Below are 20,227 nucleotides of genomic sequence, written 5' to 3'. Positions count from 1 at the left end.
AGTCGACTCATGCATCAGGAGTCGACTCATGAGTCGACTTCTGTTGCAAAGACCAGAAACTTGGATTTCTGGATTTTTTGGCCCAAATCAGCAGAGGTCGACTCATGAGTCGACTCATGCCTTGTGGGTCGACTCATGAGTCGACTCACAGGTCGTGCCAAGCCAAAAATCCAGCGTGCCATGGGAATTTTTTTCGTGCCATTCAGCTCATAGTGCCATGAGTTGACTCATGAGTCGACTCATGCACTCAAACCTTCATAACTTCAAAAATATTAGTCCAAACACAATGAAATTTTGACCAATAGATTTCAAATCATTTGTTCTACCAAATGGTACTATCAAATCAGGATTTTAGTGAAATTACGATTTTGCCCTTGAAGAGCATAAGGACTTTTTCAATTGTTTGTATCCCTTCAATCTGCTTTGTAATCATCAAAATCAATCTAGGAGCAACACAAGAAGAGATTAGAAGCCATATACCATCATGAAGATAACGAACTAGTAACCTCGAGATCCACACAAGGCTCTAGTAGAAATCCTCCAACGGAGATCCATACAGGACTAATCAGGGTCCTTCTCAATTCCACGTAGTGCTGCAGCCTTCTTCGCAAGCTCGCTGCTGATCATCCTTCGCAAGAACGGGTTGCACCACCATTTGTATGCCTTCAAGACCTCTACTAGGATCACTCTAAAAATCTTTCCTTAAATGATCTCACCACACAAATATCAGATTATATGTTCAACACATAAACAATCTGATTTTAGGACAAGCATCATATGCTTTCCTTTTTCCTTTCTCTCTTCCTTTATATTTTTCTTTCCCTCTTTTCTTTGTCTTTTTCTAAATTTTTCTATCATTTTCCTCTCCATTTTCATGACTATTCTCAGCCCAAATTTGGAACATACAACCTGGGTGTAGCACCCCCTTTTTATAGGAAAGATGGGGCGACTCCATGGGATGCCAACTCTTGACATCCCTTAACTCTTACATGCCAAAATTAAATTTTTAATGTGGAATACAAGGGGATGGCATAAAATATGAAGTGGTTTACCAGTAGAAATACTCTTCTTCTGCTAATAAAAAATATAATGCCAACTCTTGGTGCGTGGGAAAAGGAATGGCGTGAGAAACCAAAGATTCCAAGATATTGAGGACTCTTCCATATCATCCAAAATATGTGGCATCCCTTAATGAATTTTGGCATGTGAATTCCTTGCCAGAGAAGGACTCTTCCTTCTCTTCTACACCCATAATCTCAAGAGCTATCTCATGACATGAGGAATTAAGAAACATGTGGAATAAATGGTAAGGAATTTAAGTGGAGTGGAAGAGAAGGACTCCTCCTCTTAACGCCCAAAAAATAAATGACGTCACATTTTTCTTTGGCATGGTGAGTGGCATGGAGGTAGGTGATTTCACATGAAACTCTTTCATAAAAATCAAATAAGCCACCTATTTAAATATAGGTTCAAACCCAATCACATTAGGTCAAGGCTACAAGTCAAAGGTTACAACAAACACCTTTGCACAGAACCCAATTAGAAACTGGGGTTAATTCATGTAATAGCAATTCAATTAACACATTAAATTTATAATAAATCTAAATATATTGGATCAAAATCAAATTTCTATTGTGTGTGATCCATTGGGTTTCAAATCTAACCAGTAATGGATCCAGACTCATGATATAACCCAAGTTCGATTAGATTAGGTCAGCTCAAGAGTCCCAATCAACTAGGACTCTTCCTAATTGATTCTTGAATTAAACTCTTTTAATTCTGATGACTCTATAAGTCATGATTGACATCTAGCAACGTGTCATGACTATCCGAAAGATTTAAAATTTTATAGAAATATCAAAATTATCCTTCCATGGTGAGTTACTGTGTAATTCAATCCTTCGATCGCACAACATCCTGGAAAGGCCATGGGTATGGAAATATATCAAACCCAAATACCTATCCATATATATCTTGATCTGATGATGATGACTCGATTGATGAATCAGTAAAATTTTTTTCTACTATTCATCCTTGCTCTGGCCAGAGTCTCTCAGAGTCATCATCCTATGAGATCACATAGGATGTTCTCTCCTCTTATAAGGAGTAATCTATTTCTTATTGATCACTCACAATCTCTATACATACTTCACCATACCCAGAATATCCCACACATATCTCAAAGTGGCATGCTAGGGAATAAACCAAAGTAAGGGTCCATGTACATAAGGTACCATAGTGATCTTAGGTCAAAAGATTACTTGCACCACTCTTACTGGAGAATCATCTGTCGATATGCTGTAAGAATCTATTAGATATTCTTTCTACAGATCAGTTCAGTGAACTCATTCTCTAATGAGCACTTACATGCTTGTATTAGTGTCACCACATAAGTGATGGTGAGATCAACCATCCTCTCCATCGAGCATACATAGGATGTACCAGTCTTACCTACATCATCGATCTCTAACTCGATAATCCAATGATTGAAAATATTTTAGATTAGGGTATCAAGATTTTAGGTCTCACTGGCATGATCTCATCATGGTCCTAAAATTATTACCCTAATCTATGAGATTTATCATAATCATAAAAATAATATAGCAAATGATAAAATACAGTACCTCATGAATAAAATAACTAATGTCATGCAAATGAACAGGAAGAAAATATAGAAAAATCTCTTCGCATCACCCATGCGATTGGCTTGTAGGACACTATTCTTTCAACAACTTGGCATGAGGGTCCTTGGGCACGGCACATTTTGGCATGCATATTTCCTCCTTAGGCATGTGGATAGTGGTGGCTCCAAAGGTGACATGGACAACCCAATACAAATCTAAGTATGACCCTATGAGTCCAAACTAAATACATCAAAATAACTTATTGATTGAAAATAAATAACTGAAGTAGAGTTAATCTAATGAGACTTCTTCGATCCAAATCGAATCCAAATTATGTTGGCAACTTCTGATGGCTTTGGTGTCCGCACCAATTCTCTTAAGATGGAGAGAACTGAAAGAATAGTGCCCTACAAGCCAATAGCATGAAGATGTGAAGGAATTTTTTTTATTTTCTTCTTCCTTATTTACATGATATTAGTTATTTTTTATTTATGGGTATTATATTTTATCATTTGTTGCATCATATTTATATGATTATGATAAACCCCATAGATTAGGGCAATAATTTTAGAGCCATGATGAGATCATGCCAGTGAGACCTAAAATCTTGATAGCCCCAATCTAGAATATTCTCAGTTATTGGATCATTGAGTCAGAGATCGATGACTCCAGTAAGATTGGTACATCCTATGTATGCTCGATGAAGAGGGTGGTTAATCTCATAACCACTTGTGTGGTGAGACTAATACAAGAATATAGGTGCTCGTTAGAGAATGTATTCACTGAACTGACCCATAAAAGAACATCTGATGGAGCCTTATAGCATGTCAACAGATGGTTCTTCAGTGGGAGTGATGCATGTGATCCTTTGACCCGAGATCACTATGGTACCTTGCGTGCATGGACCCTTGCTTTGATTTATTCTCTAGCACACCGCTTTGAGATGTGTATGGGATATTTTGGATATGGTAAAGCATGCATAGAGGTTGTAAGTGGTCAATAAGAAATTGATCACTTCTTGTAAGAGAAGAGAACATCTTATGTAATCTCATAGGATGATGACTCTGAAAGTCTCTGGTCAGAGCAAGGATAAACAGTAAAAATAATTTCTACTGATTCGTCAACTGAGTCATCATTATCAGATCGAGATACATATGGTTAGATATTTGAGTTTGACATATTTTCATACCCATGATCTTTTTAGGATGTTGTGTGATCGAAGGATTGAATTGCACGGTAACTCACCACAGAAGGATAATTTTGATATTTTTATCAAATTCTAATCTTTCGAGTAGTCATGATACGTTGCTAGACATCAATCTTGACTTGTGGACTTTTTAAAATTAAAAAAATTTAATTTTAGAATCAATTATGAAGAGTCCTAGTTGATTGAGACTCTCAAGTTGATCTAATCCAATCGGATTAGGGTTGCGTCAAGAGTTTGGGTCTACTGTTGGCTAGATTTGGAACCCAATGGATCACACACAATAGATATTTGATCTTGATCCAATCAATTTAAATTTATTATAAATTCAATGGATTAATTGAATTGCTAGCATATGAATTAACCCAAGTTCCTAATTGAGTTCAGTGCAAATGTGTTTGAGCTAACTCTTTGCTTGTTGTCTTGACCTAATGTGATTAGATTTGAACCATCTATTTATTAGTTGATTTATCTAGTTTATATGAAAAGTTTCATGTGAATAAACCACCTCCACATCAAAATCACATGAGAGAAATAAATAGGCATCATATTTATTTTGAAAGTTAAGGAGAGGAGTCCTTCTCTTTTACTTATGTTAATTTTCTTACATGATCCACATGTCCCTTAATTTTGTGCACCATGTGATGATGCCTTGGGATAATGTGGATGTGGAAGAAGAGGTGGAGCCCTTCTCTTGGAAGGAACTCCATGCCAAATTATTTTGGAATGCCATATTTATTTGGGCATTGGAATTGGAAGAGTCCAATTCAATTAAAACTCTTATTTCCTTTCATTTCCTCCATGCATTTTTAATTCATCGTGTCATTAGATGACCCTTAGAATTATAGGCATAAAAGAGAAGGAAGAGTCCTTCACTAGCAAGGAAACCACACACCAAAAATAATTTGGACACCCCCCTTTGTGCATTGAATTTTTGGTAGAGTCCTTAATGGCATGGACTTTTGGTTTCACGCCTTCTCTCCTTATCCCACATGCCAAGAGTTGGTGTATTAATTTTTTCCAAGTAGAGAAAGAGTCCTTCTACTGGTTAAACTCTTTAGTTTCCATGCAAACTCTTTAGATTACATGAAAAAATTAATTTGTGTGTGTAATAGTTAAGGGATGCCAAGAGTTGTCATCCCATGGAGTTGCCCCATGTTTTCTATTTAAAGGGGGTGCTACTTCTTGCTTGGATATGCCATTTTTCACTGAGGATGGGCATAGAAATGAAAGAAAATAATGAAAAAAATTTGGAAAAAAAACAAGAAAAAAGAGGGAGATAAAATGGAAAGGAAGGGAGAAGGAAATTGGAAAGCATATGATGCTTGTCCAAAAATCAGGTTGTTCAAATGTTGAACATGTGATTTATTTTTGTGTGGTATGATACTTTGAGAAAGAGTTTCTACAATGGTACTAGTAGAGGTCATGAATGCATACAAGTGTTGGTGCAACCTGTTCCTACGAAGGATAATTAGCAGCGTACTTAGGAAGAAGGTTGCAGCATCAGGACGAGTTGGGAAGGGCCCTGATGAACCCTGTGTGGATCACCGTTGGAGGGCTTCTACTTTGGAGTCTCTTAGAGATCTCAAAATCATCAGTTTGTGATCTTCATGGTGGTATATGACTTTTGATCTTCTCCTCATATGCATATTTTTGTGGTTTGATTGTAATCCTCAAGAGATTCCTAGGATTTTGTGTTCCGGTGGTTTTATTTAAATGTTAAACTTTATTTTCAAATGTTGAATGCATGTTAAATTTTTTCAAAATTTATATTTTTCTATGTCATCGAAATCCAATAGTAATACCAGAGCCACCTTTGATAGATTCAATCAAATTACATGTTATTTTTGTGATATGGATTAGATCCAGTTCGAACTATGTCAAAATTAATTTTTCTGATTGATTATTTATTGATGTTAATGATGCATTTTTGTAAATGATGAATGTTATTGATCTATGATCGAACCTTGGATATGAAATTCTATGGTCTATAGACTCGTGTGACAAGTTTAGTTTCGATCCAATGATCTATTTTTCGATGGAATTAAAATCCAGTGCAAGTGATGTGCGGGGATCTTGGAATGCTACATATGGATGTACTTTGCCAAGACTTAAGGGTTTTTGTATTTGATGCATTTACTTAAGATTCGAGCACCGACCACCATGTTATCGGGCACTCACCATTGTGGGTTGACCATTTTGGTTGTTGCCTGAGGTGTTTGTGGGGTCAGAAAATTTTTGGTCATGGATAGGATGCATCAGACAGTGGATTAGGATTTTTGTACCGATAGATTGGTTTAACTATAATTCATAATTTTAATGTGATTAAAATTAATGATTATAGATTATATCAAAATTATGGTTCTAATTTGATTAGAAGCCATATTTAATTTTAATCAAATTTGTCATTTACCTAATTTGATTAGGGTTTGAGTTATGGGTAACCGAAACTAAGTTAACCTAACTGAATTAGGTTTAACCTAAGAATTAGTTAACTCAACTTAAATAAATGACAAATGATTAACTTAAAGTTTAATTTGGGTCAAGGGTTGAACCTGAATAAAAAATCCTTGATGGGACTAATACCTATATAATTTTGAATATCTTTATTGACATATATTTGAATGATATCGCAATTGAAATAATATGAGTTGTTTGTTATAATATTTTATAATTGTTATGAAATGTTATGTTGATTTTTATGGACTTTAGAACATCCATGAGATGGATATATGCATGAATGCTTTTATGTTGGCTAATTATATTAATATATCTACAAGAGTTGCAATAGGGGCTGGATGTTCCTGATGCATTATATTATCAACTATACCTCTCTTTTCTATATTCTCAACTGTTGATTGAGATTTTTACATAATGATGTAAAATTATAGAAAAAAATTTATTTAAGAATAAATAGAAATTATTTCTTTCTATTTTTAAATAAAAATCAAGCATTCGTGGTAGACTTCATGGTGATGAAGACTTGACTACCTGATATTTAAGAGCTGAATCGCATTCAGATTGACCATGTGATGGTTCAATCTATGATGCACCAAGGGTTAGACCCTTAGATTATGCTGTGGCTTGGATGATTTTTTCAAAATCTATAACTATTTATTTTCTTTGATATGCTCATATACACTGGTAGTTAAAAAAATTAGAATTTAAATTGCATATGATGCGTGATTAAATGCTTAGGATGTGCTTGAGACCTAAGTCCCTTGGTTAAATTGCATTAAGTCTTAATGGTGAAATGTTAAGAACACTACCCATGCCTTCCTTCACGCCAAGTCACTATTATATCAAGAACTATAGTAGGCTTGTTATGCTATCCACAAGACTTACTGTGAGGACTGGCTTAATACTATCTTGGTGCATTATGAAGCTAATGGTATTTAGCTCATATTAAGACAATAGAGTATATCAAGAACTGTAGTGAGTTTATTGTGCTATCCATAAGGCTTGCTATAGTGATTGGTATGATATTGATCTAGTGATGCTTATGGCATATTTTGATAGTGCTATCTTGTTGTGCTATCCACAAGTGTGGTATTATTCAGGTATGACCATATGGGATTGAAGGGTATGACTTAACTAAATGCTATAGTTTGTTGTGCTATCCACAAGGCTATAAATATTTTAGAGATAAAAGTTATGTTGAGAGTTGCATGAGATGCAATTAGTAAAAAGTTACTTATCCTTAAACTCATAGCAGCTTGTTGTGATATCCACAAGATTTTTTATGAGGAATTAGGATCTCAACCCCACTAAGAAACTTCATGATTAGGTTCTTTGATTTCATACTTAAGGGCTATAAAATTTATTAAAATAGTGAGAGATATAATTAGATAAAAATTCTTGTCTAACTTGTCCATGTCATCATGAGCAGTCCTTTTTATATTCTTATATACACATTTGCATCTTTACATTCACTACTTAAGATATTTTTAAAATTGATCAAACTTAAAGGATGGTTGAGGAGTAGAAGGTGAAGATGTCTTCACTATAGGTATCTAATATTGTTACAGCATTGATGAGCAATAAATTGTAAGAATTATCTTGCAAGCGTGAAACTATAGCAGGATGCAAAAGTTACATCTGCTAATAGTTTGTATGTGATACAAACTAATAATCATTAAGGGTTTCAACTTCAGATTTTTTAGGTATGCGATATCTATTATAGGTTCCTCATATGTAAAGTGTTGCTAGACCTATAAAGCTGAAGTAAGGTCACTACTTATCTTTTGGCACTGATGGATAGTCCATTCATGCTAAGACTGTAGGAACCTATTTATTTAGAAATGAGTAGACCATTGTTTATCATAAACATTATTTCAATTCCTATGTTATTGTAATATAGATTTGAAATTAATGTTAAAAGTAAAAGTTATTCTTCTTCTGATAAATTTTAAAGCTATGGTCTTACGTTTCTATCACTTAATGATGTTGTTCATGATTGATGAGAACAAGAAATAAATATGTGATGGTCACATATCTCAAAGCAAATAAGATATTAGGTCTTGAATATATGGATGTTTGAAGACTAATAATATCTCGACCCATAGATGGACATTTCATATATGTATGATGTGTTCTCTAAAAATGCTTCACAAATTTTATTATCTCATTCTGAAAAAATATCTTGAAAATTGCTATATATATTTTGAATTAGATACCAATAAAATTTATTATAAGCACTCCATATGAGATATGGAAAGGGCAAAAGACAGGTTGCCCAACTTATGTGAAAAAGTGTTGATGTACATAAGTTTGTACTAGATCAAATTTTATTTTATGTTTATAGATTATCCTAAAAAAATAGTATGTGATACTATTTCTACCATCCTACTTGACAAAAGGTGTTTTGTCAGTAGGATTGCCATCTTTTAGAAAAAAAAATTTTTCTAAAAGGGGACAGTGGGAGGATAATTGAACTTGAAAAGTTCAAGACTTGAAAACTATCCTATCTTAACCTATGGAGTATCCACAAGTTAATCCTCAACCTGATGTGCCCAGTGATGAGGCATGACCATAATACACACCTCCTCACCAAAAGATCAATTCAAGTGTATAATGTACCACTCAAATATGGATTTATCATTGTGAAAGGTAGTACACCATACATTATTGTGAATGATGTTTTTCTTGATCTATTTGGAGTAAGTCATGAATAATGACTCTAACAATTAGCCTAAAACCATGTCATCTGAAATTAACTCCCTGAACATTAACCAAATATGCACTATGGTTGAAACACCTATGGGTATGACCCAACAGGTTGCTATCAGGGATGTTTATTCGGATTTTTTGCTATTGCCACACAGAATCTAAAAAAGTAGTCTCTAGTAGGAGGGAAATGCATTTATGAATTCAGACAAGTATTGAGATAGTCAAATATTTGACTTCATCAAATATAGATGAACCATGTGTGTGTGCAAGAAGATAAGTGGGAGTCCTACTAACTTCTTGGTTATGTATATGTGGTGACATATAGCTTATTGGAAAGGTAGTCCCGTTATTGCACTTGGTTAATAGCTTGCTTATCACAGAAGTTTTCATGGAATAGATTTGGGTTAAGCATCCAATATACTTGGCATCTATAGGGATAGATGTTAGTGGATGCAGGGCTTGTCCCAATCTAGGTACGTGAAATTTATGTTGAAAAGATTCAACATGAATAGGTGGAAAGGAGTTTACTTACCCATATATTCAATGTACCAAGCCTGATGTGAATTATGCCTTGTGCATAATTATTGATTTGGGGCTGATCCAAGATAGGATCTTATGAAAATTATGAAAAGCATTCTCCTAGTACTTGAGAAGTACTAGAGGAGTAGTGAATTGAAAGAGTTCCAAACAACAAACTGTATTTGACTCAGTTAATTGCTGTTAGTAAAGATTGCTAAAGAAAATTATCTGATGAAGGGTTCATCAATAAGTTGGGTGTCGTCTCACCGAATACCCACGCACATCCTAGGCACTTTCACCTCATTCATGAAATGATCATAAAATGAGTTAATATTAAAGAACAGTATAATAGGATTAGTTCACTAAGGCTTACACAGTAGCAGTATAATCGCCACTCTGATTGCACGAACATCAGGTACAAGGGAAATTAGCTTTAGTGCAAGTAGAAGATTGAAAGAATAGTGCCCTATAAGCCAATCGCATGGGGATGCGAAGAAACTTTTCTTTATTTTCTTCCTACTCATTTGCAAGATATTACTTATTTTTTATTTATGAGATATTATGTTTTATCATTTGCTGCATCATATTTATATGATTATGATAAACCTCATAGATTAGGATAATGATTTTAGGACCATAATGAGATCATGCCAGTGAGACCTAAAATCTTGATAATCCCAATCTAGAATATTTTCAGTCATTGGATCATCAAGTCGGAGATCGATGACTCTGGTAAAACTGGTACATCCTATGTATGCTCGAAGGAGAGGGTGTTTGATCTCACAACCACTTATGTGGTGATACTAATATAAAGATGTAGGTGCTCATTAGAGAATGAGTTCATGAACTGATTCGCAAAAGAACTGATAGAGCCTTACAGCATATCAACAGATGGTTCTTCAGTGGGAGTGGTGTATGTGATCCTTTGATCTGAGATCACCATAGTACCTTATGTGCATGGGCCCTTACTTTAGTTTATTTCCTAGCACACTGCTTTGAGATGTGTGTGGGATATTCTGGGTATGGCAAAGTGTGCATGGAGATTGTGAGTGGTCAACAAAGAATCGATCACTTCTTGTAGGAGGAGAAAATATCCTATGTGATCTTATGGGATGATGACTCTAAAAATCTCTGACCAGAGCAGGGATGAACATAGAAATAGTTTCTACTAGTTCATCAATCGAGTCATCATCATCAGATCGAGATACATATGATTGAATTACACGATTACTCACCATGAAAGAATAATTTTGGTATTTTCATCAAATTTCAAATCTTTTAGGTAGTCATGACACGTTGCTAGATGTCAATCTTGACTTATGGACTCCTCAGAATTAAAAAAATTTAATTCAAGAATCAATTAGAAAGAGTCCTAGTTGATTGGGACTCTCATGCTGACTTAATCCAATCAGATTAAGATTACATCGAGAGTTTGAATTCACTGCTGGCTAGATTTGAATCTCAATGGGTCACACACAATAAAAATTTGATCTTATCCAATCAATTTGAATTTATTATAAATTTAGTTGATTAATTAAATTACTAGCATATGAATTAACCCAAGTTCTCAATTGAGTTCACTGCAAATGTATTTATGCTAACCTTTTGCTTGTTGTCTTGACTTAATGTGATTGGGTTTGAACCATCTATTTATTAGTTAGTTTATCTATCTTATATGGAAGAGTTCCATGTGAATAAGTCACCTCCACATCAAAACCATATGAGAGAAATAAATAGGCATCATATTTATTTTGGAAGCTAAGGAGAGGAGTCCTTCTCCTTTACTTATCTTAATTTTTTACATGATCCACATGCCCCTTAATTTTGTGCACCATGTGATGATGCCCTAGGATAATGTGGATGTGGAAGAAGAGGTGGAGTCCTTCTCTTGGAAGGAACTCCATGCCAAATTATTTTGGGATGCTATATTTATTTGGGCATTGGAATTGGAAGAGTCTGATTCAATTAAAACTCTTATTTCCTTCCATTTTCTCAACGCATTTTTAATTCATCGTGTCATCAGATGATCCTTGGAATTATAGGCACAAAAGAGAAGGAAGAGTCCTTCTCTGGCAAGAAAACCACATGCCAAAAATAATTTGGATGCCCCCATTTGTGTGTTGAATTTTTGGTAGAGTCCTTGATGGCATGGACTCTTGGTTTCATGCCTTCGCTCCTTATCCCACATTCCAAGAGTTGGTATATTAATTTTTTTCAGGTAGAGGAAGAGTCTTTCTACTGGTTAACCTTTTTAGTTTCTACACAAACTCTTTAGATTACATCAAAAAATTAATTTGTGTGTGTAATAGTTAAGGGATGCCAAGAGTTGGCATCCCATGGAGTCGCCCCATGTTTTCTATTTAAAGGGGGTGCTACTTCTTGCTTGGATGTACTATTTTTAGCTGAGGATGGGCATGGAAATGAGAGGAAATAATTAAAAAAATTTGGGAAGAAAAAAGAAAAAAGAGGAAGAGAAATTGGAAAGGAAGGGAGAAAGAAATTGGAAAGCATGTGATGCTTATCCAAAAATCAGGTTGTTCAAGTGTTGAACATCTGATTTATTTTTATGTGGTATGATATTTTGAGAAAGGATTTCTAGAGTGATACTAGTGAAGGTTATGAATGCATACAAGTGTTGGTGTAACCTGTTCCTATGAAGGACAATTGGCAGCGCACTTAGAAAGAAGGCTGCAGCACCAGGACGAGTTGGGAAGGGCCCTGATCAATCCTATGTGGATCACTATTGGAGAGCTTCTACTTTGGAGTCCATGGAGATCTCAAAATCACTAGTTCGTGGTCTTCATGGTGGTATATGACTTTTAGTCTTCTCTTCATATGCATATTTTTGTTGTTTGATTATAATCATCAAAGGATTCCTAGGGTTTTGTGTTTCGGTGGTTTTGTTTAAATGTTAAACTTTGTTTTTAAATGTTGAATGCATGTTAAAATTTTTTAAAATCTATATTCCACTACATCATCGAAACCCAACAAGAACACATCCTTATTGAGTGTGGGTCGATTCTGCTTTGGTGATGCTCAAGCAAATCGAGATCAATGCACTACAGCTCTTCTTGAGTGATCTTGGTATCTTCAAACTCCAATTGACCTCACCATCTAACCAAATACTGCTTATAGCCTCGACTCCAGGTGGAGAGGATCTGTTTGATCAAAATTCTCTCAATCTGATCATATTTTGCTGACATTTTGGCTTGTAGACACTTAGGGACAGGCTCGCTCTCAAAGGTTGGTTCAAGCTCAAATGGCTCACTAGGTATCCAAGTTGGCTCTTTATAGGCAATGAGATCTATAATGTTAAAAATAGAGCTAATCCCAAAATCAAAAGACAAGTCCACAGTATACGCATTCGATCTGATTTTCTTTATGATCTTAAATGGACCTACCCCTCGGGCATGTAACTTCTTCACGATTCTAGATGGGAACCGTTTAGGCCTTAATCGAATTATCACATAGTCTCCCTCCACAAACTCTTGAGCACATCGATGAGAATCTGTATTCTGTTTATAAACTTTATTGCTAATGCTAATTTTTTTACCGATCTCTTTATGCAGACTCTTGACATGCTGTGCAAATGACTCTGCAAATTTAGAAATCCTAGCATGCATGGACAGTGGGATGAGATCTATTAATTTTCTAGGTTGATATCTATGAACTACTTCAAAAAGACTCATGCCAATGTACCTATTAACAAAGCTATTATATGCAAATTCAGCTCAGAACAGCAAAAGATCCCAGTTACCCATATGTTTCTCAATCAAGCAATGCAACAGATTTCCAAGACTCCAACTGACCACTTTGATCTGATCGTCCATTTGTGGGTGATAGGCAGAAGAAGATTTTAGTTTTGTGCCTAGAAAGTGTCATAGGGTTTTCTAAATATAGCTCATAAATCTAACATCCCCATCAGACACAATAGTTTTAGGTAATGTGTGTAGTCTAACAATCTCATCAAAGTATATCCTTACAACTTTCGACGCATCGGATATTTGGCAACAGGGCAAGAAATGGATCATTTTTGAAAATCTATCTACAACCACTAAAATAAAATCATGCTTCCTAGTTGTCCTAGGTAACCCCAAAATAAAATCCATACTAACGTCTTGCCAAATATAGTCTAGTATAGATAACGGTGTATATAGGCCGATGTTTTATTTTCTCTGCTTGACCACGATACACGTTCTTGTTAGATGTATATCCTAGAAGCCAATATGGCTAACACATTGTAATAAATCTAGGATATAATTTTATACTTAATATATTGATATGATTAATAAAAGGTCAATTTTATTTTTCATTCAAGCGTGATGTGTCTTTGAATCGTCTATGGAATTAGCTTTCAATATATATTCTCAAAGAATTAAGAATTAAGGACATGTATTTAATTCTTAAATGCTCTCTGTCATAGAATTATCATGAGAACGATGATCGATTCGGATAGACCGATGCACAGATCATTTTCTTTGAGATAGATAAGTCTCTAGTCTACAGTATAGAAACACTGACGATGAGTATGGATATTTGTTAGAGAACAACTAGTACTGAGCGTGACTATATAAGAGATCACTTGGATTTCTATTCAATTGTCAGTGATTGTCTCGATACTATAGTTGTGTTAATGGTCTTTTGACTTAAGATTGTACTACTACTCGTAGTGAGACTACTGAAGTTTGACTGACACATAAATATGGATCTCAATGAGCCCTTGTAGTGGATGTTGGTGACAGTTGGTCTACTGTAGGAGTAGGATGTGCATCAAGATAAGATCTATCAACCTTGATAGAGAGGAGTAGTTCTATAGAATTTTAAAGGCTAAGTCCAAAAATCTATGGCCACAGTAGTGTGATTGATAGAAAAGAGTTTTCATAGAAATCACATTTGGACTTGAGCTAATCGAATCTATCATATGACTGATGTTAAGGTTTGACGATTTATCCATGACCTGCCATCAAGTCGGGACTCACAATAAAGAAACTGAATCACACATTAACCACACCTAGAGGTTCATTTCGGTTCTACTAGATTGTCACTACATACTGCTAGGTGTCACTGGTAGATCGTGAGAGCTTACTAGGATTATCTTGGATTGACAATTCTTGATGAGTTAGAGTGAAACTGTTCTGACCCATTGAAAAAAGTTTTAATGATACTTTGATAGAAATCATTGTATATCTCATTATCAGATAAACTTAAACTTATGGAGTTATACAACAAAGGGATTAGGTCTAAAATTAGTAATTGAGCTTACGAAGTGTTAATTGGGTTTAAAGAAACCTAATTGGGTTCAGGATAACTTTGCTAGCACATGGTTGGACCCAATTCTTCTTTCTGTTTGGAGTTCTTATTTGATAAGATAATTTAAACTTAATTATCTGTTAAAAATCTAATTGAATAAGATTCATTGGACTACAATTGTTGGGTGTCTAAAGTTTTGAATCTATTGAATTATGGTGCAAGTCCCTAATTAATATTCTTTGATAGTTATTATGGGGCGCCACCTTGATTGGATCAAGTTGGGCATGTCCCATGATTAGAGGGCCTTTTGATATCATATGGGGCACTCCTTGGGTGCAAAAGAGGGTATGAAATAATTGGTGCAAGGGCTCCAAGAGTTGGCGCCTAATAGGATTCTTAATGTAAGTTGAATAACTTAAGTTATTATGAAACCCAATGCAAGTAGGACTTGTGTTATGAGATTGAATAGGATTCAATCCTCATACCTATTTAAAGGGACCTCTCTTAAGGTCCCTAGAGCATCCAACCAGCAGCCCACATGTCCCATAAGAAGTGCCCACATCCTCTCTTCCTCTCTCCCTCTCTTCTCCCTTGGCGTCCCACATGCCCCCATACCTTGGACGTCCCACTTCTCCTCCATGCCAAGGGCAATTGGGTGTCCACCTTGTGCTGGTTTCTAGCTGCTGGTAGCAGCATAATTCAAGGAGAGAGGCAAGAGAAGAAGAGAAAAAGAAGATTAAAAAAAGAGATCAAGTGTTGATCGCGATCCAGGCTTCGTTTAAATTCAGCAGGCTAAATTTTTTTTTAAAAAAAATTCAGCTTGAAGAGGGCTATTCCAGACTGATCTCGAGTGGATATTCATAGAGGTCAAATACTTGTGTGACTAGAAAAAAATTTTTCTCTTTCAGATCCAGATTTGAAGAAAGAGATTGCGAAACAGGTATGTAATTTTATCACAATCTGAATTTCAGTATATATCAATTTTAGCATATGAACTAGATCCTTGTAGTTTTATATTTTTATACATGCATGATTCTGATTAAAAATATTTTAATCTAATATTTCACTATGATATTTAGAAAATAAAAATTTGAAACACACATATATGCCCCAAACCTCGAATTTCGATAATAGTATCAGAGCCACGGTTTCATATTACTGAAATTGTCATACATATTTTGAAAAAAATTTTAAAATCTAATTTTTCCTTGATATATGAGATGTATAGATGAATATTTGAATCTAAAATTTAATTTTGAGTTTAATTTTAGAATATATAGTTGATATGTTAAAGCATGTATATATCTGAATTTTGATCTAGAATGGTTTCTAGTTTATGTTCACATGATATGTAGATGCATGCATAAATCTGAAGTTTTATATGATCTGATTTATAATCTATATATGAGATATATTATAGCATGCTTAAGGTCATAAAATTACTTTTGTTATGATCCATGATTAGTATATGAGATATATGATATCATGTAGTAGATCTGAATTTTATTTAGATATAAATTTTACATGCATATAAGTGATATATATTTGTATGCTAAATCTAAAAATTATTTATCATGGTTTAAAATTTATTTTTATACAAAGAATTTTGATCTAAAATTTGATTTTAAAATCTGAAATTTATGTTTGTGCATGAGGGGTTTGGTTATAGAAAAATCAAAAATTAGGTTATGTAATAGGATTGCATTTAAGGTTTTTGATTTGAATCATGTGAGTCTAATTCAACTAAATAATTGATCGAACTGAGTCAAGTATTGATTAAGATTAGATCAATTAAGTTAAGTGATCATGCAATTGTTGTTAATTGAATCGATTGAGTATCATATGTAGAATCGATTACCTAAAGACCTAATTTGGCTCGATGGTTTGAGCCCAATTCACTTGAGTTAACCTATTTGGACCAATTGACCTATTGGTATCTAAGACAAGTAATTAAGACATAGTTATTTAATTGATTTTATTTGCTTACCTAATCAATTTATTGGTGTCTAAAAAAAGCAACGGGAGGAACTCCACCGATCTCCACTTACCTGACCAACTTAGAAGATTAGGTCTTGAATAAGGTTGTTTAACAGTTTGGTTTAGCCCATGCCAATTAGATCAGTCATATGATGACTGATTAGTTGAGACCTAAACCTAAATCTCTTCATAAATATTAAGTCCATAGGTCTTCCACCATTATAGATGTGCGAGCATGCTACCGATGTTGATTATTTTTGGTTAGTCACAGTGATTTAGTTGCATCGGGAACACATAACCACTCTATTAGCAAAGAGTTGCTCCAGGATAAGGATAGGATTGGACCCAATAACTGTTAGGTGAGGGATCCAATGATGATTTTGTACCTACTTGTGATCGATGGGTCAGGCTTAACTAAGAAGTATGGACAATAACTGTTAGGTGAGCCCACATAACTTAGAGATCAAATTGCTACAATATGCTTAGAAAAGTATTTGGACAAAGAGTTGTCTACGCATCGATGTACATGTTATCAATAACTGTTAGGTGAGGTGCATGCATCGGTGGGACCGCAGCACCCATTAAAAATCTTTTGTCATGTTAGGGTTTCCATTTTCTTCTCAGAGAGTGGAGGGATCCGATAAATTAGTGGAAGTCATTGTTTGTATCTTAAAATTTTTAGAAGTAAATATAATATTAACTATAAAAGTCTAATTAGAATCTCTACTCTCATAGTTAAATAATGTCAGCCTCAAATCCTCTAGCCCGCATCTTTGAAACCAATCATTTAAGCATAACTAATTATAAAAACTAGCTTAGAAACCTTAGGATTGTCCTGATCTCAGAAAAATTAGGTCATGTACTCGACCAGAAACCCATAGTGCTATCAAACCATCCAACTACTGAGCAAAGGACTGCTTTTGAGAAGTGAATGGATGAAGACAGTCGGGTTAAATTGCTATACACTGATTTCTATGTCAAACGAGTTGTAAAGCCAGCATGAGCATATGCCTACTGTCAGGACTATGATCACTCACCTACAAGAGTTGTATAGTGAGTAGAGCCATACAGCGTACTTCGAGGTATCCAAAAGACTCTTCAATCTAAAGATACGTAAAGGACAGTCTATCCATAAGCACTGTATGATAGAAATTAAGGACATGAGGAGCTTGAGAAGCTCAGACTAGAAATACAAAAGGAATTATAGATGGATCTGATCCTTCAATCCCTTACAAGTTCATATAGTTAATTTATTATAAATTTTCATATGAACAAGCTTGATTGCACTATACTTGAACTGGTCAACATGTTGGTTACTATGGAGGGAACCTTGAAGAATTTAAAAGGTACTATTCTCACTGTGGAGCAAACTTCTTCCAAGAGAAAGTCTATTAGGAAGAAGAAGGTTGAAATAACTGAGAAGCAGAAGAAAGAGAACAGGCCAAAGAAGAAAGTTTCTAATAAGGCCGAAGCAAAGAAAAAATATTTTCACTATCATATTGAAGGCTACTGGAGGAGGAACTATCCAACATACTTGGAGAGCCTAAAGATCAAAAAGGATGATAAACCTTCCAAAGATATGCTCATAATTAAATCTAACCTTACGATTTCTTCTACTTCTAGTTGGGTATTAGACTTTGATTCGAGTGCTCATATATGTACCTTAATGCAGGGTCTAATAGAATGTAGGAGGTTAAGGGAAGATGATATGATCTTTTGGATCGGTAATGGAGTAAAAGTTGCTGCAGAGATCGTTGGAACTTATCTTTTTTGATTACCGTCAGGATTTAGATTAGATTTAAAAGACTATTATTATATTCCTATAGCTAGTTAGAATTTGATTTTTGTATCTATGCTAGCACAGAAAGATTTTGAAATTAGTTTCAATAAAGATTTTGGTTCTATTTATTTATAAAATAAATTGATTACATGAGATCTTTTAATTGACAGTCTATATCACTTACATGTAGATGTGAATGTGAATTTAAATGAGCAAGTAGTGAGTGCTGTGAGCCAAAAGAGATCAAGAGATGAAATTAACCAGAAATACCTGTGGCATTATAGATTAGGCCATATTGGAGAGGATAAAATAAACATACTGAAAAAAGATAGGATCCTTGGCTCTCTTAACCCAAAGTCATATCCAACTTGCAAATCTTACCTTCAAGAAAAAATAGCCAAGTTATCCTTTATAGGATATAGGAAAAGGGCCACTGAGTTACTTGCCCTGGTACACATTGATGTGTATGGGCCATTTGATATGCAGACTAGGGGTGGTTATAGCTACTTCATTATCTTTATCGATGATTTGTCTAGGTACGGATATGTGTATCTGATGAAACATAAGTCTGAGATCTTTGAAAGGTTCAAAAAATTCAGACATGAGACAGAAAAATAAACTGATAAATCCATTAAGGTTCTTCAATTAGATCGAGGAGGTGAATACCTTAGTCAAAAATTTTTGAGATATCTTAAGGACAACGACATAGTCTCTCAATAGATGTCTTTCGAAACACCTCAGCTCAATGGGATATCCAAAAAGAGGAACAGGATCCTATTGGATATGATCAGATCTATGATGAGCTTCACTAATCTATCCTTATATCTTTGGGAACATGCCTTGTTAATTGCCATTCACTTATTGAATAGGGTTCTATCAAAGTCCATTCCTACCACACCATATGAGATATGGTTTGGTAAGAAGCCAAGTCGAGGTTATCTTAAGACTTGGGGATGTCTGACCTATGTCAAGAGACAGATGGTGGATAAGTTAGAGGATAGATTTATTATAGCTCGTTTCATAGAGTATCCTAAAGAATCCATGAGATATTACTTTTACTTTCCATAAGATTACAATATGATTGTGAGTCGAAACACCATATTCTTAAAAAAATAGTTTATCCAGGATGGTGGCAGTGAGAGGTTAGTTAAGCTCGAAGAGAAGGTTTCTGAAGAGCAAAGAGCTATAGATCCTCAGAACCCGTTATTCATGAGCCAGTAGTCGATATTCCTCAACCACCTCGTAAATCTAACAGGGTCTCCCGATCTTTTGAAAGGTACATGGGTATGCTTACGGAGGAAGTAAAGAAAATATTCTTTATGGAAGATAAGGATCATGGTGATGATCCTAATACCTTTGATGAGATGATATTTGACATTAATTTCGAGAAATAGTTAGATGCAATGAAGTCAAAAATTTACTCAATGCACTCGAACCAAGTATGGACCTTAGTGGGTCCACCTGAGGGTATTGTACCCATTGGGTGTAAATGAAACTATAAAAAAAATAGATGCCGATGGTAAGGTGGAGAAAGCTAGGCTTGTGGCTAAATATTACAATCAACGCGAAGAAATTGACTATCAGAAAATCTTCTCGTTTATAGCCATACTAAAATCCATCCGCACTCTGCTTGCTATTGCAGTTTACTATGATTATGAAATATGGCAGATGGATGTAAAAACTGCTTTACTGAATAGATATCTT

The sequence above is a fragment of the Elaeis guineensis genome, chromosome 12 (assembly GCF_000442705.2).
Source record: "Elaeis guineensis isolate ETL-2024a chromosome 12, EG11, whole genome shotgun sequence".
Classification (NCBI taxonomy): Eukaryota; Viridiplantae; Streptophyta; class Magnoliopsida; order Arecales; family Arecaceae; genus Elaeis; species Elaeis guineensis.
The sequence above is the reverse complement of the archived record's forward strand: the minus strand, read 5'-3'. Positions refer to the sequence as shown.